General features: G+C 42.4%; 1 protein-coding gene and 1 pseudogene across 4 annotated transcripts in view; both read left to right on the forward strand.

Annotated features, from left to right (window-relative positions):
• The window catches only part of POU6F2 (POU class 6 homeobox 2), a 477,797-nt gene that overhangs the window by 290,976 nt on the left and 162,583 nt on the right, over positions 1-24,238 (forward strand). The window lies entirely within an intron of this gene.
• LOC144293024 (small nuclear ribonucleoprotein G pseudogene) lies at positions 21,976-22,262 on the forward strand (annotated as a pseudogene).

The raw sequence follows: 24,238 nt of genomic DNA on the forward strand, positions 1-24,238 counted from the left end.
ACTGGCTTAAGCACCTTACAGTAGGAACTCCTGATGGACAGAGAGGATAAAGAATCTGCCAAGGTCCCATTAGGGAGCATGTGGCAGGAATGACACTTGAATTCGGGCAGGCTGACTTTGGAGATCATACTTTTAACATCTATGCCATATTGCCTCTAGGAAATGTATTTAGTAAATGGTAGCTATTATTACTGTTATTGCTATTTTTCTTCTGTTCTCCTGTGGGGTGGAGGCAAGTGAAGGGGCACAAGCCTTCACAATGTCTGGAGCTTTTACTTTCATAGCTTACACTGCCAAGACCTGAGTCTTGTCATAGTAATAAATGAGGCTATGATGCCCATTCATCCTCGTGGTCCCTGTGACACATGGAGGGTCACAGCATCACTCAGATGCTATTTTCCTATCAATTATTTTTCATTCTCTAAAATGTGGAATAATAGGAAGACTCCTAGGCTAGAGAGTCAAAAACACCAGTATTTTGGCCCCAACTAGTCACCTAACCACAGATGAGCCAGTTAACTTCTCCTAGACTCCTTTTGTTCACCTGTAAAACCAGGTTTTTTTATTTCAATGTTCTCCAAATCCCTTCTCTCTTGAGGATTCTAGGATTCTCTTTCAGGTCCCTAGGCCAGCACACCATCACATACCCCACAGAACACAGAGCAATGCCTGTGCCAGATGGAGGCCAGTGTTGCTCGGAGGCCAGCTGGATGATTCATCTAAATCAAGGGTTGGCCAACAGCCAGTGGGCCAAACCCAGCCACCTCTACTTTTGTACACCACAAGCTAAGAATGGTTTTTATACTTTTTAATAGTTGAAAAAAGTTAAAAAGTGAATAATCTTTTGTGACACATGAAAATTACATCAAATCCAATTTTTGGTGTCCATAAGTAAAGTTTTACTGGAACCCAGTCTTGCTCATTCCTTTACATATTGTGTATAGCTGTTTCTGTACTCAATGAGAGTTGAGTGGTTGTAATAGAGATTATATAGCCATAAATCCTAAAACCTTTTCTGTCTGGCACTTTATAGAAAGTTTACCACCCCTGGATTTCAATGAACAGCAAGAGGAAAATTTTCCAGGTGGGCTTTGTTTTGCTTTTTTCATACAAAGGAAATCCAGGTACTGTCCTGTGTTCAGTCCATGAAACAAATAACCCTTATGGCCAGGGAGCAGTCCCTATGGTCAAGAAATTACAGAAAGCCCCAGTGCTGGCAGCAGGCCAGCAGAAGTGGCTGTGTCAGCTGCGTTAGCATAGGGAGCAGCAGATTATCACAGCAGCGGGAGCTTCTAGAAATTCCCCCTCTCTAGTGGCTGAGGAAACCTGCTTGATGTGCCACAACTTTCCATCAGTAACATGCCTAAACGCTCATTTTCAAACATTATCTCCACCAGGAGGGATAATTTTCTGTAATGTGGGTGTGAGAAATCCAGGAGTAGTTCAAATGGTCATTCAATTTATTTTACTTTTCTCTTTAAAAAAAAAAAAAAACTAAAAATCCTGGAAATGGAAAATGTTTTCAGGAAAACCAATTTGCCGTGGAAGGAAAAAAACCCAGAGATTTGATTATTTCTGATCAAGCAGGAGGCTTGATCCATAAGGTTATGAAGAGCATGAGGAATTGGTATTTGTGAGTATGTGTATGTGGTTTTTATTAGATCAGATTTCACAAAACCTAGTACTTCTGAAAAATATGTGGGTGGTAGATGTGGGGATCACTTCAGGTATTATGATGACTAGATAGACAGGGGGAGGTCCAGGGATAGCCCAGGGTTGTAGGACAGAAATTATTCTGTAATTTTTAAGAAAACACAGCACTAAAAAGAAAGAAAGAAGAAAGAAAAGAAAGAAAGAAAAGAAGAAAGAAAGAAAGAAAGAAAGAAAGAAAGAAAGAAAGAAAGAAAGAAAGAAAAAGAAAGAAAGAAAGAAAGAAAGAAAGAAAGAAAGAAAGAAAGAAAGAAAGAAAGAAAGAAAGAAAACACAGCATTCAGTAGTTGGGTGGATTAAATAACAAGTGGAAATGCACTAACCAGTCAGTTCATCGTCCTTGCAGCTACCACAGAGATAGAGTCCAGGTGGGCTTCCATCACACTTCTGTAAGAGCCAGCTGCTGGACTCCTCCAGCCAGCTTCATCCTACCCCCTCCCTCTGGGCCCGGAGACCCTCTCCTGTGCTCCCACGACACACAGGGCACACTCCGTCCAGCACTTGCCGGATTGCGACGAATGTCTCTGTTGATGTGTCTTCCTTCCCTACCAACCCGGAAGCCCCTGGGGACCAGGGTCATGTTTTATTCTTCACTGAATCCAAGGACTGCCCTCAAGGCCAGAGTCATAATAGGGACCCAATAAATAAAATGTTTGCTGAACAAAACCAAGTACCTAGTTAGCTCAACTTTGGCAGCGGGGGTGGATGGGGAGAAGGAACTTCTTGTTGACTTTGGATCTCTCTGAAAATAAATAAGTGAAGTATTACAGCACCAAACATTCTTTAAACCCAAATTTTAAGATCTAGTTCTTCGAATATTGGTTAAACCCACATCAACAATAAATGTAAGTCAATATATTATGTTTTACTTTTAGATTAATAATTGTTTTTAATAAGACCTACTTTTAAAGAAAAAAGGACAATCCTTAAATTAAAATGACCACATATTTCTCCTTCCCCAAAATCTCCTTCTAAAACAAGTAAGAGGGGCACCTGGCTGGCTCAGTGGTTGAGCATCTGCCTTTGGCTCAGGTCATGATCCCGGAGTCCTGGAATCAAGCCCTACATCAGGCCGCAGGGAGCCTGCTTCCCCCTCTGCCTGTGTTTCTGCCTCTCTCTCTCTCTCTGTGTCTCTCATGAATAAATAAATAAAATATTTTTTAAAATAAATAAATAAAACAAGTAGGAAGAAAATTAGTGAATGTATAGATTCTATTACTGAAACAAGCTGTTAATCCCACACTAGTAAAGTAGCAAGCAAGGAGGAAGTTAGAGCCACTGACTTCCTTCTGGGATCCCTTGATAATGAGAATGGAAGATGACTTTAAGCAAACTATAAACATTTTATTGGGGCAGCCCGGGTGGCTCAGCGGTTTAGGCCGCCTTCAGCCCAGGGCCTGATCCTAGAGACTCGGATTGAGTCCCACATCAGGCTCCCTGCATGGAGCCTACTTCTCCCTCTGCCTGTGTCTCTGCCTCTCTCTCTCTCTCTGTGTCTGTCATGATTAAATAAATAAAATCTTTTTAAAAAATAAAAAATAAAAAAATAAAAATTTTAGGGAATGGAAGAATGGAAGCTGGTATGGGGAATTATGGAAATATGAGAATTCACGGGATGTTAACCAAGAAACCTAGAATATCAACGTGGCAAGTAACAGATAACAAGAGGACAAATAAGAAGCCTCAAATCCTCCTTAAAGAAGAATTCCAAATAACATATATAGATATGCCCCACCCTCCAGGATGTGGAGCTTAATTCTACCCCTTTCCTTCCTTTATCCTTGTAGATTATAACATGTCAACTAGTTTCCCAATATAACACCTTTGCTGCTTCAGAAAAGTTAAAGAAGATTCCCTTTTATGAAAGTCTATGTTGAGATGAATAAGGTCTGAGAATCTAATGTAGAAACATGGTGACCGTGGTTGATAACACTGCATTGTATAATCAAAATTTGCTAAGAACATAGAACTTAAATGTTCTCACCAGAAGGAAAAAAAACCCACAATAATTGTGAGGTGATGGATGTGTTAATTAACTAGATGCGAGGAATTCTTTTACAATGTATCCAACAAAAGATGTCTATGTTGGCAACAAAACTGTAGTAATAAACAATGAAAAAATGTAAATGAGTAAAAGAGTATATAGTGATATCACTTTTTGGAAATTCATCTATAAAATGTAAAGGTAAGGAGACAAATAATGAAGAAAAATATGAATAGTCATCACATGGATATGACCACTTTGCATGCTTACTCCTAACAAATTTAATTTGTTTAACATAAATAGCAACTGTATTCAAGAATTTGGTGACTCCTTCACTTCACCTTCAAACTACTCACCAAGATATTTATTGTTGCCCACCAGCATTTAATTTGAACCAACCATATATACAATTCTCTTTCAAAACATAGCCAGCAGCGTTGTGCTTCTGGTGAAACTGTGTCTCTTCATTGGAAAAACAATAAGGTTTAAGAGACAGTACAAGTTCAAGTAAACAAAGGTAGATAGGAAGATCTCTGCTTTTCAAATCCCCTAGCTAATAGATTGACATAATCAAAAAAAAACATAGCCTTGAGTCTCCGGGCACCAGGGCCCTGACTTCAGCCCTGGGGGAGTATGGAGTATTAGGATAGCAGAACTTTCGTCATTATCCCCTGAGCTGGATAGGCCCAGGGAAAAGGAGAGATAGATTCCCAGGTTAACTCCCCTTCACAAATGTTGGTGGGGAGACACCAATATGGTAGAAAAGCAGCCCTTCTAGGGAAGCTGCCTGTAGGGCAGGATAGGGAGGACAATAGGTGAGGAACAGTTCCTCTGAGAGGAACTCAGGGCAAAAGCAGAGAATGGCATTTCAGGAAAGTACTGGAGCTCTGAGCCTCTGGACACATCAGCATTTGCATGTGAGCAGACACCAAAAATCAGGTGAAGTCTAGAAGGCACAAGCCAATAGTGATGAGCTTGTTTCTGGCTCCTGCCTTCAGTGTGGTACTGGGGCTGAGGGAGGCTTGCTCACCCTGTGTTACTCGTTATCCACAGAGATCAGAGTCCACGTGGCCCAGGTAGTGATATTCTTTTTTTTTTTCTTTCTTTTTTCTTTTTTCTTTCTTTTTTCTTTTTTCTTTTTTTTTTTTTTTTTTTGGTGGTGATATTCTTTAGCGATGTGTCTTGTGAAAAGAAGTCAGTAGAGAGTGACTGAGCCTACACTTTCTAATGCAAGTGCTCTACAACTTACAGTATGTGGGGGGGGGGAGGGGTAAACAAAGGATGTTCAGTGGATTCCAATGCTGGTTTCTAGGTCTTCTTCACAAGTGGGCACCCTCCTGTTCTCGTCCCCCTCTGTTCCTGGTGGCAAGATCCTATGCCTGCTTTAAGGCCCTTCTTTCTGACCACTGAAAATCCTTTGCTTGTTCACTCAGGAAAGCACCCCCTCTGAGGGGCTCTATGCTCATGCCCTTTCTTCACACCAGTGTTTAGGGGGTTATAGGGCATGAACAACGAGCCACGTGTCTGTCATCAGGCCAAGCACAAGACTCAGCCAAGATGCCTTTTTGTGCGTTTCTTCCTGAGTATTATCTTTCTCAGTCAAGGCATCCCCATCCAAAGTCCTGCAGGCTGGAGAACTGTGTCTCAAATGGCTTTCCCTCTCATTTCCAGCCACATCCAACCTCACAGTCTAGGTTCTGTCTCTGCAATGGCACCCAAATTCACTTCCTGCTCCTTAACCCCACTCTCACAGTCTTAATCCCAACCCTCACTAGTTCTAACTGGGGTTAGGATCTGCCCAGCCTGCCTGTCACTTCCCACTGGCTTGAGTCTCTAAACTTCCTGGCATGACACACACAGCCATTCAGAATTGTGCTCCAACCACCCTTTCCCATCTCACCTCGTGCCCCTCCATGCTGCACATTCTGTATTCAAGTCATCCAGAACTTCCCTCCACGCCAGGCAACCCCTTCCCTCACAAGCCCCGGGAAGGCACTTCTGTTTCCATCAAGCAAACCCTGCACATGCCACAAGCCCAACTCAGACATGCGGTCAGCCAACCTTGCCAGACACCCTTGGGGTTGTCCATGAGAATTCCAGCCCCGGGGTTCTCATGACACTCAAGATGGCTTTCGTTCCAGACCTTCCCTTTCTGAGCATCAGTTGCACATCTGTAAAAGAGGAGAGAAAACACTTGGCAGGATGAGCACTGGGTGTTATGTTATATGCTGGCAAATTGAACTCCAATAAAAAAAATTTTTTAAAAAGAAAGAAAAATAACACCTGTCCCATAAGGTGGTGGGATAAATTAAATGAAACGATATGTTAGTTTCTTAGGGCTGCCATAAAGACGTATCACAAACAGGGTGGCATAAAACAATGGAAGTTCATTGTCTCACAGGTCTAGAGACCAGGAGTCCAAAATTAAGGGATTGGCAGGCCCTGGCTCCCTCTGAACACTAGGGGAGTGCCTCTTTGCCTCTTCCTAGCTTTTCATGGTTTGCCAACAATATCTGACACTCCTTACTTATAGATTCATCACTTGAACCCTCTATCTTCCCTCTGTGTGAGTCTACATCCAAACTTCCCCTTTTGTTAGGACACCAGCCTTATTGGATGAGGGCCCCCTGATGACCTCATTGTAACTTGATTACTTCCATAAAGGTGTTATTCCCAAGTAAGGTCACTTTCTGAGGTACTGATGGTTGGGACTTCAACATTACCTTTTGGGGGAACCCAAGTCAAACCAAGAGAAATAATGAATAGTAGGCTTGGGGATATGCTAAGCCTCTACTCTCCCACAGTGTGTTCACATATGTTGCCCCCTACACTCTCAGGGATGGTCCCCTGGTGCAGAATAGGTGACTCAACGCATGTGTTTTGTAAAGGAAAGACAGTTGGTGCTGCTTTCTTCTGCCTTCCTCCAGGCATTCACAGCGGACCTTTAGGAACCCTAGAGTCCCAACCTACATCTCTAAGCTATAATACAAACCCAAAGATAAAGATTCAAATGGACCACATCTCTGTAACTTACTTCCCTTTAAACCGCTTCGGAAAATTGCTGAAGAGGCAATTACAGTTGCGTATGGGTAATGGAAATAATTAGAACTACTTTCGGAAATTATGTATTTGATACGTTTCTCATAGGTAATTTAAGGGGCAGTGAAGTGGGATAGGTGGGTTCTTTCACTGAAAGCTCACACTAGATAATTGAGCGACATAATGGAGGAAGAAAAACACATAAGTGAGCATAAGATAATGCAACCAAGAGAAAATAAGTTAACATGCTGATTGCTTTGGGATTTCACTGGAATCTCATGACTGAGACCCTGGGAAGGATCTGTGAGTAAAGACATCTTCTTCCACAAAGTAATAATCAGATACCATTCTAGGCACCTATGATGTGGTGATCCAGTTGGCTGAAACCAGTGAATTCCCAGACATTCGTGATCTTGCCAGAATCCAGAGCACCTTGATGCAAAATGTCTTAGGGCTACACCAAAGGACCCTTTACAAGATGAATACATCTTCAAGTGTTAGTATTTACTGAGGGAAAATATCAGGTAAATTAACAGAAATGTGCAACATGAAAGCAGATTCATTTACAAATGAAGTCCGAGCCTTCTTCCTACACCACCATCCACACCCTCTTCATCTGATTAAGATCCTATAGTGTCACAGAGCCAGGAAATTCCTCTGTAAAAGATACCTGGTAGTGAGATCCATTTTCCCTGCTTGCACATAATTAAGATAGATTCACATAAGATTCTTCTTATGTCTTTTGGAGATCTGGTCAACTTTAACACATCCCAGGCGAGACCAGTGCAACTCCGTATGAGTAAAGGAATATTTGGTTTTTATTTTTATTATTTTATTTTATTTTATTTACTTAAGGGAGAGAGAGAGAGAGAACACAAGCAGGTAGAGCTGCAGTCAGTAGGAGAGGGAGAAGCAAGCTCGCTGCTGAGCAGGGAGCCCAACACAGGGCTCGGTCCCAGGACTCTGGGATCATGACCTGAGATGAAGACAGATGCCCAACCGACTGAGCCACCCAGGTGCCCCAAGTAGAGGAATATTTGTAACCTAAAATCTTCACAGTAGGTAGCAAATGGACAAGGCAGGGATATAATAACCCTGGTGAGCTCTGGGCTTTCAATGGGGTTTGCGGTTGTGGTGGTCAGTATTCACAAGATAAAGGGATCTAGTGGAGTTTGAAAAGGCCACTAAACTGACCATATTTTCTCCGATGAATGTGCTGCAGAAAATTTCTCCTGACAGGTTATTATGACTACTTTAATGTACATATGACCAGCTGTCTAGAAAACAGTTCAAATTATCAATTGTTCATAAATATACTGACATACGTGGTAACGGTACATTGTGGTGCTCAATATTTAATTTAATCTTTGTTCTTTAAAAGAGTGATACTGCCTTCTGAGTGGAATTAAGATGTTAAATCCTGTGGAGAAACACATATCTCTTTTTCTGTGTGCTTTCAAGTACTTCTGTTTGGGAAGTGCTCGGCATTAGAATCATAACAGGTTTGGGTTTTTCCATGCCACTCAAGGAATGAAAAATGGGGTTTTTTTCCCCCAAGGTAAGTTAAATTGAGTCAAGCTTGACAAGAATGTGCTATGAGCCCTTTCAGGGGCTGTCTCCTCCTCCTCTCACCATCAGAAACACCCAGGTATATGTATACCCCAATACCTGAATGATCTGGCTCCTCCATAGGGGGTGTTTTCAGCCTCTGTTGCTTCTCAGCTAGGCCTGTGGGGTCCACACAAAGTGAGGTCTAAAGGCTTCACTCCTTCTGGGTCAAGTTCATCTGTGGGCATCTCCATGTAACTCTCGGGCCTGCAGTATATGCTGTGGCGCCCTCACAGGGGAAGATTTCCCATCTTACAGATGAGAAACTCAGCTGTTGCAGTGGCTTGCCTTGGTCACACCAATGTGACAAAGCCTAGATTTCACTCCCAGGCCTTCAAATCCAAAATCAACAATTCTATTTTTCCACCTTTGACTATCTGTGATGTACCCCCTCACTCTGGATATCATATAACCCCCACTAAAAACTCTGAGACCATGATTGGTTATGTGTATGATGGAAAGACTGAAAATGAAGACAGGATTTTTCAAGACTGCCCCAGAAACCTACGATGTATGGCTAATATATCATACCATTGCACCTGACAAGTTAGTCACCCATAGTTTTCTGACCAACTGACGAACTAGCAAAAAGGCCTTTTGGTTTTTTTAAAGTTTTATTTATTTATTCATGAGAGACACAGAGAGAGGGTGGGGAGACAGAGACACAGGCAGAGGGAGAAGCAGGCTCCAAGCAGGGAGGCCAACGTAGGACTCGATCCCGGGTCTCCAGGATCAGGTTCTGGTCTGAAGGCAGCGCTAAACCACTGAGCCACCTGGGTAGGCTGCCCCAAAAAGGCCTTTTGAACATGAGGTTTATTTCAATAGCCAGAGCAAATGTTCAGGAATTCCTCTTTAGGAATATAGGCAGACTTACCAACTGAGTAAAAAAAAATAATAATAATAATGTTTATGCAGGACTCAATTGCTATGCATTATTTTTTTTTGCTATGCATTATTTAAAAAATCAGTACATCAAATGTATGGATCTTCACACTTCTGCAAAACTAAAACACTCCCTTATTAAGAAACTAAAACCTCTTTTATCATGTGAGTTAGATTTTGAAAAATATATGTATATCTTAGCCATAAAGAAATCTGAAATTATATAACATTCCCCAATAGGCCCTTGGCTCCTACAGGAGATGCAGAAGGTTCTCAATGCCATCTCAGGAACTCCATGTTCTCCCCTTTACTCAGCTCCTCTGATGCCTTCCCCCACCCAGAGCCCTCCTCCCCATCCTCCTGTCTAAACTTGGGTTCAGGAAGGCATTTGTTTCCTGGGGGGAGGAAGCACGTAGCTCTGCCTTCCCAGCATGTGGCACACATTGATGCTCATAGATGCTGATTGATGGCATGAATTAGTGAATGAATGAATGAGTGACTAGGTATCAGTGAGCTCCTTCTCTCACCATCATTTTTAACTGGAAGCTTCAATCTCTCCTTATTAATTGTGCATCTTTGCCCTTGGTAAAGGAACTTTGGCCTCCAGAGCATCCCTGAGTGAGTCAGCTATAAAGTGAGGGATGGGGCAGGGACCCCTTTATATGGTTTATATGGGCACACATCTATCCTACTTACCTACAAGGTGAGTCTCTGTGCCACATTTCATAAATTGGAAGACTCTAGGGCTGTTACACAGACCAACGATTACAAAAATATTTCTAGAAGAAGATGCCTGGGGCACGTATTGGTTATAAGTAGAAAAATTCTTGACTCTTGAATCCAAAAGACTTTAATTATTTAGTCCTTTTATAACATTACTTCCTAATGATTGTGTACCACAGCATGGTCTAATCTTACCATCAAATTATAGGACAAAATCAACAAGACCACCCAAAACACAGATGGCATTATAAAACCAACCGCATGTTCCATAAAATAGTGTGTCTTTCCAGACATGGTCAACTTTCTCTCAAAGGCTGTCTTCTAGCCTCTTCTTGGACACTCCTGATTATGGGGAATTTATTTCTTTGGGCAGACCACAAACTTGGAAAATTCTCCTTTCTATTACTCTGAAATCTGCTTCCCTAAAACTTTTACACATTGGCCCTAACTCACCCATGGTCATGAACATTTTCCAACGTGTGCCCTGAGGAAACTAATTAGTTAAGAAGTACTATTTTCTAAAAAGTAAAGAAGGAATTGTGGTCAAATAAGAATGAAAATCCTAACTTAAAAGTGGTCAAAAGGGTCTGCTTGCGTAGGGACTTCTCAGACCCTTCAATAGATTCATGGATGTTATAAATCCCCATGAGGAGTGGGTGCCAAAAGCCATTCTCATGACCATCACATCTCTTCTATGTAGCAATTCTGAAGATTAATAACTCAGCAAGCCATGTTTGCTTAAATAAACATAGAATAAGTCTACTTTTCCTTCCACATACAGTTCTCCAAATACTACCTGAAAAAAACTGCAAAACATGTAAGTTTAAATTCCAGGCTAGGGAAAACTGACTGGCTCAGTTGGTAGTGCATGTGAGTCTTAGTCTCGGGGTCATGAGTTCAAGCCCCAGGTTGGGCATGGAACCTAGTTAAAATTAAAAAAAAAAATCTGGGCTAAATATCCTAGTTTCCTAAAGAACTGTGCCTGTGATATAAGTTTATAGACCTCCTCTGCATCCTGGACCTTCTCTGCTAGATTCTTCTCTCAATACTATACCCTTTCTAACACACATGTTAAAGCAAAACTCCAAATTTGTAGTTGCTGCTGGCTGTGTCACTTGTCCTCTTTGGCTTTAATTTCCTCATCTGTAAATGTGGAAAGTCAAAGTCTACCAACCTCACTGAGTCATTTTGAAGATGCAGAAGTATGTTAATGTACATAAAACACTATGTCAACATCAGCTGTGTGCTGTTTTTCCATCTTCTCTAGTATTTAGAGCCTATTTCCTCTTACGTATGTTTTAGTCTTCCTTTTGCATTCAGATTCCAGAAGATACACACGAGAGAAAATACTGGGTCAATACTCTGATGATCTAAATCTTACCTGTCCGTGGTCATTATTTGGTTCCCAAGAGCCTTGCTACTCCAGAATCACCTGGAACCTGGTTAGGAACGGAGAGTCTCAAAATGCAGTCCAGATTACTGAGTCAGGACCTGCATTTTCTTGAGATCCTCAGGTGATTTGTGGACACACGGATTGAGAAGCACTAGTCTAGACAGTGCTGAGCCTCTCCATTCCCCCACGGCACCCAGCCCAGGGCTGTGCACACAGCAGGGACCCACTGGGGCTTTCTAGCATCCGTATTTATTAACTGAAGCTGTATGAAACTTGTTCATAGGGGAAATTGATAACTGGAAAATTCTGGAGCCAAAGGCATGTTTAGGGTAAACAGGAAGGGGCTTACCTCACAGTAATTACTATAATTTGTCTATATAAGATCCAAGAGCAGATATAGTTCTAAACACTAAGGTGATTAAAAACCTAGCTTTTGCATTATCTTTTCATTTTAATTGGTTTTCATTACTTAATCTTCTTTTGATTATAATCAAACTCTAAATTGTGAGTGATAATGTCAACAATTCAGTGGATTTTATTTATCCTTAGAGGCAATAAGATGTAGTGTCATGACCATGGTCTTTGCATTAAGACAGATCTTTGGGGTAAATCCCCAACAGTGCAATTGCTGGGTCGTAGGGCAGGTATATTTTTAACTCTTTGAGGAACCTCCACACAGTTTTCCAGAGTGGCTGCACCAGTTCACATTCCCACCAACAGTATAAGAGGGTTCCCTTTTCTCCGCATCCTCTCCAACATTTGTTGTTTCCTGCCTTGTTAATTTGTTCCATTCTCACTGGTGTGAGGTGATATCTCATTCTGGTTTTGATTTGTATTTCCCTGATGGCAAGTGATGCAAAGCATTTTCTCATGTGCATGTTGGCCATGTCTATGTGAAGTAAGTCAGTCGGAGAAGGACAAACATTATATGTTCTCATTCATTTGGGGAATATAAATAATAGTGAAAGGGAATATAAGGGAAGGGAGAAGAAATGTGTGGGAAATATCAGAAAGGGAGACAGAACGTAAAGACTCCTAACTCTGGGAAACGAACTAGGGGTGGTAGAAGGGGAGGAGGGCGGGGGGTGGGAGTGAATGGGTGACGGGCACTGGGGGTTATTCTGTATGTTAGTAAATTGAACACCAATAAAAAATAAATTAAAAAAAAAAGACAGATCTGAGCGGGGTGGGGGGGATCTCTGGGTGGTTCAGCGGTTTAGGGCCTACCTTTGACCCAAGATGTGATCCTAGAGTCCCAGGATTGAGTCCTGCATGGGGTTCCCTGTATGGAGCCTGTTTCTCCCTCTTCCTGTGTCTCTGCCTCTCTCTCTCTCTCTCTCTCTCTCTCTCTTTCTCTCTCTCTCTCTGTGTCTCTCATGAAGAAATAAATAAAATCTTTAAAAAAAAAAAAAAGACAGACCTGAGTTCAAAGCTTAGCTGCACCTCTTCTCAGCTCTTTGACACCAGGAAAATCACCCCACCACTCTGAACTTCAGCATCCTCATGTGTAACAGGGGCATAATAATGTCTATTTAATGGGGCAAAGAAGGATAAATTATTATAGCATATAGAGCTTCTAGCATAATGACTCACATGTAACAGGAACTCAACAGGTATCCCTTCCCGTTTCAGCACATTCCAACTTTCTCTTCATCAAAGCCATGATAAAGGGGAAAATCGAGAAGCTCTTTAGATGTACAGCCACACAATGCATTGGTTGGTAAGCCCTTGTTGAAGTGTAGATCGTGAACCACCTGTCTTGCAGTGCCATAGTCATCATGGCGAGCAAGAGGCTGAGTTTTTAATCCATTCTCCAGTTACCCCCAGTAGAAACCACACACTGAAAAAGCAGCTGAATCAGCCCAACATGTGGATGGGGAGAACACTAGACACATGAAGGGACTATTGTGTCTGGTACAGAGAAGGTGCTCAATCAGTGTTTTCAAACTTATTCATCAATTGGTCAATGAAAGTGATAGTTATATACGGTCTTAGAGGACATGTAGTCCAAGTTCCATTCAGTTCAGGTACTCTTCCATAGAGGTGGTCACCCAGTCTCTGCCCATAGGCCCAGCAGTAGGTGCTTGGGGCTTCTCAAGATAGTACATTCTATCCTTAGGGTACAATTATTAAGACTTGATCTTTATTTTGAGCCCAAAGCTCATCTTCCTCCAGATTTCAAACATTGTTCCTGATCTTGCCTTAAACTCGAGCTACACTACCTAAATCTAATTGCTTTTCTTAGAAGAACATTTCAAAATCTATTGATAGCATCAATATCTCCGTTTTCCATCCATATTCCCCACCCACCCCCGAGCTCCCTTCCATGTTGGCACCTTCTCCAGCTGCCTCTGGCAGACACCACTGGCAGTTCTCTCTGGCCACAGGTTGTCTATCCCCAGCATCACCCCACTCAGACTGCACTTCCCTGGGGCCACTCAGGCCCACCACCAGAAACCAGACAGCAAGGTCCAGACAGTCTGGTGTATCCCTGACTTAGACACCATTCCAGCCTTTAATCTGCCCACCACATCACCTCTTTATAGCTATGTCAAATTGTTGGGTTATAATAAACTGAAGTCTTTTGTTTGTTTCCTGTGGGCTGCTGTTAAGCTAAGTTTTCCTGCTCTTATAGGTGTAGAGCTCTTTTTCTAACCTAAAAGCAGGACTTCACATTTTTCCCATTGATGCCCACCTTAAAAACCACCAAAGTCTTTTAGCATTTTGATTCCATTGTGGAAAATATTAGCTCTCTTCTTTCACTGATAATGTCTATCAGTGATCTTGTTCCTGGCTGTTCGCAATTCCAGTGTGGCTGTTGATCATTAAACAACGTGAAAATGGCCTTTTAAAGGAAAATGTATACAGTCAGTTTTTAATACTTTCCTCCAATATCTGAATTCATGGTTTGAAATAACTGGTCCTGCTTTTCATAGTCCATTCTAACAAACACCTTAGCCTCATAAGATAGAATCTAGGTCATTTACAGTTAGAGATGCTACATTGCCATTATTATTTGTAGTATGGGACAATCCTCGTGGGACTTATTATGTCATGTCTGGGCCCTGTTTCTCATAGTCACTGTCAGCGGGGTGAGCAGTGTTGCTGTTAAGGCATCTCAGCCTAACAGCATGGACTTGGCCTTCATACTGACCACTGGGAAGTCCTAGCGACTCATACAAAGAATAAGAATCCTAACAACAAAATTTAAAGCCATTTCTTTTTATTAGAAATTCCCAAATAAAACACCATCCAAAATTAGCGGGGAAATATGACTTAAGGAAAAATAGATATTTTTTAACATAATATTCTATCCACCTTATTTTAGATCCTTTCTTGTATACATGGATTTTGAGGGGGTTTTGTGCATTTCATATTTGGGGCTGTCAGTTTCCTCTTTCATATTAGTCTTCTTGTTGGAGAATGGAGTGAATTGATCTTCGCAACTCTGACCCCCTGGGGCTGCCCACCCCACGTTTCAAAATCCAAATCTCACTCCTAGGATTCTTGTGGCTGGAGCTGGTTGGCTTTCCCCTTGAGCAGCTCCCTGGCACAGGGTAAAAGCTTGAGGTTGCCTGGGTATCTCTCTAGCAAGCCACTCCCATAGAGAATTGTATTTCTCTGAGCTCTTTGTTCTTTTGTTTGTTTGTTTGTTTTTGTTTTTTAATGTTTTTAATTTTTTTATTTGAATTAAATTAGCCAACATTTAGTACATCATTAGTTTCAGATGTAGTGTTCAATAATTTCAGTTGCGTATAACACCCAGTGTGGGCTCTTTGTTCTTATATTCCAGATTCTGAACATGGCTGGGCCACATTCCTTTTAATCAACTTCTTCAAGCTGAACCTAGGGGATGGCTTTGTGAGTGCCATTTTTCAAGGACCAAACATACTGCTACAAAATCAATAGATGCTATATTCAAAGTTAATTATCATTTCTGGTAAATTGAAATTAGCCTAGAATTTCACTGAAGGTTTTTGTTTGCTGTTCTCATTATTTTTCCTCCCTAAGGAGGTTGTCTGTTGATCATACACGGAGCCAGCCATGCCCTCTCTTTCTGGCCTCCTGAGATACTTGGCAGGACTTTCTGTGGTGACTACAGGCCCATGATCAGGAAATAGAAACAAAGCGAAACTCACTGGTCCATGTAACACTTTGGTCACACCATACAGTTGACAACCAATAGGAACAAGCTGAACTGATGGAAAATACAAGCGCTTGTAGAGAAGACCAGATGATTGGTCTAAATAATGTCACTGTTATAAAGAAAACTCTAACTTAGATTTATCAATCCACTTTGGTCCAGATCTCTGTACTAACACTATTTAGAGGCCGAGGGGATAGAAAACAAAACAGCACAGGCTTACAAAATAAGGAACCCATGGCGATTGCCTAAAGGTTCAACTCTCCACTGTTCTTTTGCTGTAGCTGTGGACATAGATTTGTGTTTCAAGAGTTACCTCTCTTAGCTGGTAACTTACAGCATTTGGCACATTTGCGCTTAAAAATTCACAAACGAATCCCCATCCAACTCATCAACATGCTCTTTCACTTCAGGAAATGTAAACATGAGCTAATTAAGTGAATCTTTGGGAGGTAGAATTATTTGAAAGTGTTAACCTACGTTTGACCTGCCGGGGATGACATGTCACATTCCCAGTGAAATCAATGTGTTACTCTAGGTTTTACATTATGTTGTTGTGACCGGCTGTAATTATAAGGGGAGAATTATTTTTTTTCTTTATACACAACACGTAGTTTGAGGTGACTTCCCGATCTCACAGCTCATTTTCTTTGCTTATTTATGAGATGCAAAGATATTGCCACAGTCCAATTACATTGGGTCCCGAGCTTTACACCTGCTATGATTTAATTACATTTTTGTTCAAACACTTACACCTCACGTGCGTTTGCAAATCATCCTCACTCTAGTGGCAATTTCCCAACATGGCTGTGGGAGAAAATGGCCTTTGAAATGGTGCTTTCTCTGTAATGCTTAAGAAAGGAAGGCAGTACATGAAGAAGAACCTCAGAAGATGAGGGCCAGGCTTGAAGCACAGTTTCATTAATACTAGATGGCAGAAAAGGAGCCAAGTCCCAGATAATGAGGAAGGAGTTGCAATTTTTTTTAAAGCTATCTGGTGACAGGGAAAACAAAAATGACATTCAGCTGACGAATGAGCGGAGTTTGACCTAGCCTTTTGACCCTTGACAATCAATCTTACCTGCTACTTCATAAAGAATTATAGCTCTGCCACTCACATTTGACTCTGGATTTTTACTATTCCCTTTACCTTTTTTTTTTTTTTTTGAATACATGGTCCAAGAAGATAAATGTTTATGTTGTATACAGCAGAGAGGAGGAAATATGGGATATTCGGAAGGGGGAAAAAAACCTGAGAAAGAGAGAAGAGAGCAACAAAACCAACAGCCATAAAATGGTTTATACATGCAATTCAGAATTGTCAGGGGTATTTTTTATGGGGCTGACCAAAATAGCAACTGGAAATAACTGATGACCCCGTACACCTGGTCTAGAGGCAAGACCCGCAAGAGTCGGGGGAGATCCGAGCCCACCTGTCAACCTAGCCCGGCCCACTTCTGCTCCCCACCTCCACCGGCCCCAAAAGGCATCAAATGAATTTTGATGAATCCATCCCCTGGGTGCAGGAGGGCTCTGATTATGGTGTGTGCTGTGAAGGCTTCCGGTGCCACCGTTACAGGAAAGAAAGGGCACTGCGTCCAGGCCACCGAGCTGTTTTCATTGTGTGTTGAAGGTGCCCATACAAGCACTGAACACTTTGTGCACCGTCCCCCCACTTTGGGTCCACCAAGAGAGCGTAAATCCATAGGGCTAAAGTATCTCACTGGAGTGGGAGAGGAGACACCTTGTGAATGACATCTAAGGTCCTCTTGGGCATTCGAGGTGCCTTGTTTTTATGTATAATTTGATGCGGTGTGTCTCAAGATGCTCAAACCCAGGCTTGTCAGCAGAAGCAACTTTCTGGAGCTTGCATGGTGCAGAAGCTAACTGCGGGGACTTCTCCTTGCCTTTATGGTGTTGAGATTCCTTTCCAGGGCCCTACTGGGGACTCTAGGCAAACTTGATCTCCTAGAAGCGGAAGGCAACTTTTGACCATTTAACCCATCCCGGGTCACTGAGAACTCAAGGCTGTTTTCCTCCTCTAGCCTGAGATAAGAGAGCCAGGTGGATGGTGGTGAGATGAAAGGAGTCTTCCAGTAGCTCTCAAAGACAAAAATGAAATGCCAGAGTTGGTGGGAGGGGTGTGTGTGCATAAATTGGCTCTTTCAGTAGCAGGTACTTCAGTGGTACACAGGGTTCCACTGTGTGTCCGGCCCCTCCTGGGCCGTGACTGTGCCAGGCACATCTGTGCAGCCTGGTTGCTGGTCAGCTGCTCCCCGACGCCACCCTCCCTGGCCAGGAGTTCGTTACCTCCAGAACCACAGGGCTGACAAGCTGTTTATGAGGTGCTTCTGGGCTGTGTGTTCGTAAAGCATCTCCCCTCAAAATAGGGTGAGCTCGTTAATGGAGGAAGTGAGGTCAGGGCTCTGGCGGTGCTAACAAGATGACAGAATTTATGAACCACTGTGGTAGAAAGATGGGGTTATCTGCAGTCTATTCATATAATAAGGCCACTGGGGGCCAGGCGTTCCTCCCCTTGAATTTGCTTTTCTTTCTTCATTCCTTTTTGTTGGCCAGCCCTCCCTTTCTGATCTGCGTAGAACATGGTTCCTCTGGACCTGCCGTGGCTGAGGTAGAAGGGGCGCTTCCTCCCAAGGACTGCTGGGCCTACTCTCCAGGTGACGGTGAACTGTGGAGAGTCGAGTGAGCCAAGCCCTTGGTCAGGTTTTGTGTAAAATCTAAACACATTGTCAAGTTGGCAGCATCTTAAGACCACATTAAAATGTTCAACTTAGCCTATGAAACTTGTGGTAGTTTCTTTTCAAAGTCCGATGTCCGGGTGCCTGGGCACCTCTGTCGGTGCAGCGTCCGCCTTCGGCTCAGGTCCTGATCCCCGAGTCCTGGGATCAAGCCCCACATTGGGCTTCATGCTCAGTGGGGAGCCTGTTTCTCCCTCTGCCTACTGCTCCCCCTGTTTGTGCACTCTCTCTCTCTCTCTCTGTCAAATAAATAAAATCTTTATTAAAAAAAAATAAATGTCCGATGTCCTTTTCATTCCAATGAATGGGGACATGTCTTTTTTCATAACTCTGTGAAGTGGAGGAAATGGTCTTGTTGCTGCAGTAAAATCACCATGACCCAAATAATCAGGGGAGATTCCATACAGCTGTACAAGTTGAACAAAATAAGAACGGAGCAAAAGATGTGGAGAGTAAAGGAGAAGAAGGAAAAATGATAAGTGAAACCATTTCTGGTATTAAAATGAGGAGACCGTTTGCTACTAGAATTTATTAGTTGTAGAACTAGTCACATGCAAGTTCGACTAGTTACAAGGAATAAAGTATTGCCTGTTTTTATAAATTTTGAGAATTAGTCCTCATAAGATCATTTCATTGTGGGATAATCCAATATCTGCTTGGAAAGCCACCACTATGATGATGGGGGCCACTGTCTTGGTTTTTACTTTGACTCAATATGACTTATTAACCAGAAAAATTAAAAGTAGGCGTCTCCAGCCAAATTATTATTGTTATTTTTAAAGATTTTATTTATTTATTCATGAAAGACACACACACAGAGAGAGAGAGAGAGAACAAGAGAGACAGGCAGAGACACAGGCAGAAGGAGAAGCAGGCTCCATGCAGGGAACCTGACGTGGGACTCGATCCTGGATCTCCAGGATCACGCCCTGGTCCAGCCAAATTATTAATAAGATGCATCACGTATAACTTTTTTCTACTAACAGTACTTCACAGTTCATTGGGGACAAGGAAAAATAGAGTTAGATAAGAAAGACAAATAAAAACACAAGACTCTTTTCTCTGCTTATCCAAACACAAAGAGCTATGAAGTAGCAAGTGGTCTAAGTCTGTCTGACTTCAGAACAAAGTTTACGCCAACTGGATTCAAAGAAAGAAAAAAAAAATTGATCTACTCTTGCATCTTATGGACTAAAAACCCTGGTTGAGGGCAGCCTGGGTGATTCAGCAGTTTAGCGCCACCTTCGGCCCAGGACGTGACCCCGGGGTCCTGGGATCGAGTCCCCCGTTGGGCTCCCTGCATGGAGCCTGCTTCTCCCTCTGCCTGTGTCTCTGCCTCCCTCTCTCTCTCTCTCTCTCTGTATGTGTGTGTGTGTGTGTGTCTCTCATGAATAAATAAATAAAATCTTTTAAAAAATAAAAATGTTGGTTGGTTGACTAGTTGCTGTACCACTGGCGTCCACCTGATTCATGCCAGAGCTGAAGAAGGATATTGGCTGATCTTGGGAAAGCCAGATCACCAACAGACTAGACCTAGAGTCTGCTTTATTCGGGTGACTGTTACTTATCCAGCCTGATCAGAAGGGCTGTGTCATTGGACCTCCTCCTCCCTCGAGATTGACTCATATTTAACCTCAGGAAAGACCTTTTGTGGGATACTTGTGGGATTAACCCCAGGACATGAGAATATTCCAGAGTCAAATCTGAGACTTGGCACTAATGAGTGTTCTGTGGTGGGATCAGGGATAGGTCCAGGGAAAAAAGAGCCCTGCAGTCTGGCGTCCCACACGATGCTTTCTGAGAAAGAATGGTGAACCTGTTCCCATCTGTGAGTCATGCTGCTAATTACCCTACAACCAAAAGATCTCAGTTAGGGGTTTGAATTCTTTTTTTTTTTTTTTTATGATAGTCACAGAGAGAGAGAGAGAGAGAGAGAGAGAGAGGCAGAGACACAGGCAGAGGGAGAAGCAGGCTCCATGCACCGGGAGCCCGATGTGGGATTTGATCCCGGGTCTCCAGGATCGCGCCCTGGGCCAAAGGCAGGCGCTAAACCGCTGCGCCACCCAGGGATCCCAGGGGTTTGAATTCTTGTAGTCCTAAGCAACCTTATGCTAAGTGCTTTCATTTTATTCCCCAAAATCTTTAGTCCGAGCTGTATTTTGCTCAGTGTAGCATATAGCTGCCAGATTCCTGAATCGTAAGCCTAGGGCCCTGTGCAACTGAGTTTTATAAGCAACACAGGAAAATCTGCTTCATGCCTTCTTGGGGTTGGGGTGGGAGAGCTGTGAGGTGACAATAGGAAATTGGATACTGGGAAGAAAAGTGAAGCCCTGGGCATTGTTGTCTTAATCAGTATCAGGAAGATCATATTCGTTAAAATGATCTCCATGATCTTTATGCCAGATGGTCTGAAATTCATCCCTTAGAAATTTCTTTCTAAGAAATAGGGGCACCTGACTCAGTGGCTCAGTGGTTGAATGTCTGCCTTTGGCTCAGGTCGTGATCCCAGAATCCTGGAATCAAGTCCCACACTGGGATCCTCACACGGAGCCTGCTTCTCCCTCTGCCTCTCTCTGTGTGTCTCTCATGAATAAATAAATAGAATCTTAAAAAAAAAAAAAAAAAGAAATTTCTTCCTATATGTTATTGTACACATTATTTCAAAACACAAGCAATATGGGACAAGTAACTTAGTTTCATTTCATGTTAATAACTATGTACTGGACACCAGTCCTGAGGATAGAAAGAGGAGAGACCCTGGTCCCTGCCCTCACAGAGCTGGTCTCCCTGTTATCAGCCCTTCACACCTTCATGTGGATGAATTGATTACATAAATGTCTTCTGTGATGGCTTGATGAGAACAAAGTCATGTCATAGATTTAAGGAACTTGAAATCTAGAAAAAATAAGTTTACAATATTCTGTTTAGTGATTTCGGAATGGAGTCTGGCTTTCCCACATAAACTCCCGCTGAGAGCTCTATGGATTTTTATCTTTCGTGGAAACACAAGAAAACAGAAGAGTTATTTGAGGCTATAAATTAAAAGAACTCTAATTGTTTCCCCTCTATTTTCCATACCAAACAAATTTTAAATCTTAATTTTTGTCTCCCCTGCTAACCACCCTGGAAGGCAAGATATTATGTCTTAGTCATAAATGTACTTAAATAGGCCACTGTTCTCTCCTCTCTCCCCTCCACAAATCCCAACATTGCAACCAAGTGATCTTTTCAAAATGCAAATACAAAACGCACAGTCCTGGGAATCAAATCCCAAATCCCTAAACGTGGCCCCAAAGCCCCCTTCTGTAGTTCCACCCGCAGTTATGCCCACTCCTCCCTGCTCAGAGTTTTTGCAGGTGTTGTTCCCTCCACCTGGAAACTGACTCTTCTGCCTGCATCACTCCCAGAGGAAGACAGTGTCATTTGGCATTTTTATGTGTGATTATGGGCCTGATGTGTGTTTTCCCCTCTTAAAAGTCAGAGCCTCATAGCTCTGTGACAACAGCCTCTGTCTGATTTTGTTCACTCTCCTTTCCCCAGTGCCTAGCCCATATCTGTCAATGAATGAATGAGTGAATGAATGAATGTTTAGCTCTTCGATTAAGGCTCAGTGAGTTGATCTTATGGAAGGAAGCAAGAGTTTTTAACACAATGTGCTCTGAAACCCTACGGTGTCTCAACAATATGTAAAGCCTTGAGAGCTTTTGATTCTAAAATAACTTTGAGGGGGAGCGTGAGGGAGCCGTTTGGAGGCCTCCGTGAGCTCGCCGAGTCAGCGCCATGAGCAAGGCTCACCCTCCCAAGTTGAAAAAATTTATGGACAAGAAATTATCATTGAAATTAAATGGTGGCAGACATGTCCAAGGAATATTGCAAGGGTTCGATCCATTCATGAATCTTGTGATAGATGAATTTGTGGAGATGGCAACTAGCGGGCAACAAAACAATATTGGAATGGCGGTAATACGAGGGAATAGCATCATCATGTTAGAAGACTTGGAATGAGTACAAACAATGGGCGTGTTCATCAGAAGAAAACTGCTTCCACATGTCCCCTGTCCATAGTACCTGTTTTACTACAATATAAAAAAAAAAAAATCAGGTCACCCACATTTTCATATTGAACTTTTTTGTTAAATAAACTTTTATAATAGTCAAAAAATAAAAAAATAAAATAATAAAATAATTTTGAAAGCCTAGATCTACTTATGCCTAGGAGAGAAATGAACAAAATGAAAGAAAATATAATAAGGGCCCATGATGAGAGTAAAATCTCTAATTAAAAGAATGTTTAAGTTGTCTTCCTTAATGTTTGTGCTTAATAGTTTGGTAGGGTTTATTGCACACGCACACTATATAATACACACACATTCTTTCCTTAGGCCTCGTTAAGCATGGAGGTCTGGATGTTTGCCCCAGGACACCTTAACTATTACCAGCTTCTTGTTGGCATCTTACCTTCACTAAAAGACAGAAAATCACTTGAAACACATTTAACGAGTGATGTCATGAGCCACATCATGATAAGAAAAGAAAAAGTTGGTTAAGTATGTAGTTTTGTGATCATGGTATCTCCCCTGCCAGGTAAGTATTTATGTATACAATGGAATATTACTCAGCTATTAGAAATGACAAATAGCCACCATTTGCTTCAACGTGGATGGAACTGGAGGGTATTATGCTGAGTGAAGTAAGTCAGTCGGAGAAGGACAAACATTATATGTTCTCATTCATTTGGGGAATATAAATAATAGTGAAAGGGAATATAAGGGAAGGGAGAAGAAATGTGTGGGAAATATCAGAAAGGGAGACAGAATGTAAAGACTGCTAACTCTGGGAAACGAACTAGGGGTGGTAGAAGGGGAGGAGGGTGGGGGGTGGGAGTGAATGGGTGACGGGCACTGGGGGTTATTCTGTATGTTAGTAAATTGAACACCAATAAAAAATAAATTTAAAAAAAAAGTATGTAGTTTTGCCTCCAATTGGAGTCTTAGCTGACTATTCCTAGAACCAGGAAGTAGGGGGACTGGAAGTTCATTGCTTTAACATACATCATCATAAACCTGAATCCATCTGGGAGACCCTTGTGACATCCACTTCTCCCTTTTAATTCCAGTCTTAAATAATAGCAGGTGTCCTGCTGGATATTCCTACAAAACAGTGGTGAGGCTGGAGTGGTCCACCTTGCGCGATGTCACTGTCAGCGTGGGCTGGGATCTAGCACAGTCAAATTAAGCCACCTCTCACCTGCCTCCCACGTCTGGCCTGTCAGATACTTGCAGCTTTATTTTTCATCACTTGCTTCTCGAATTTCTTTTTATCCCTTTTGAATAAACAGACAATCTTCTCTGTCAACCCTTGTGGCTCCTGCTGTATATTTCATCCATCTCGTAGAGATCTGCTTGGGTCCACTTAGAGAGGGAACCCAAATAATTAATAAATCCTGTTCCCTGAATTGTGCCCACAGCAGTGGCACATCTAAGAGACACTGAAAATAAACAAAACTGAACCAGCTAGAAGTGTGTCGACTTCACAGCAGGCCCCACAAAGACCCTCCCTGCCCAGGAGGAAACTACTACTGGTAATGAGGGACTGGAATTAATCTGCCCTGGGCTTCATTCATAATTGAATGTTAAAACTCAGAAATTGCCAGAATTAAATACCCTGGACTTTGTTAGGTTGTGTACAACTTAAACAAAGCTGGGAGTTTCTCTCCCTCACCGGCCTTTGCTTGGTTTCCCCCACTTGGGTCCTCATTCAACTCCAAAGGGCCTTTGCTGATGTCAGGGTCCCTCAGGCAGGAGAGGCTCGAGAGAATTCTAGGTGAGGGAAGCAGTGGTGAGCTACAGCTTGATTAACGGAGCACCAGGCACTTGCCCTAGGCGGCTTCCTTCAGGCCATGCTGTTTGCTGCCAGACAGCCACTGTTCTTTCATTCCCCCCGCCAGCAGGCAAAGCCTCCGCATCCTGCCTGCCTTCGCTAGTCCTCCCCAAGAG

Source organism: Canis aureus, chromosome 21 (assembly GCF_053574225.1).
Source record: "Canis aureus isolate CA01 chromosome 21, VMU_Caureus_v.1.0, whole genome shotgun sequence".
Lineage (NCBI taxonomy): Eukaryota > Metazoa > Chordata > Mammalia > Carnivora > Canidae > Canis > Canis aureus.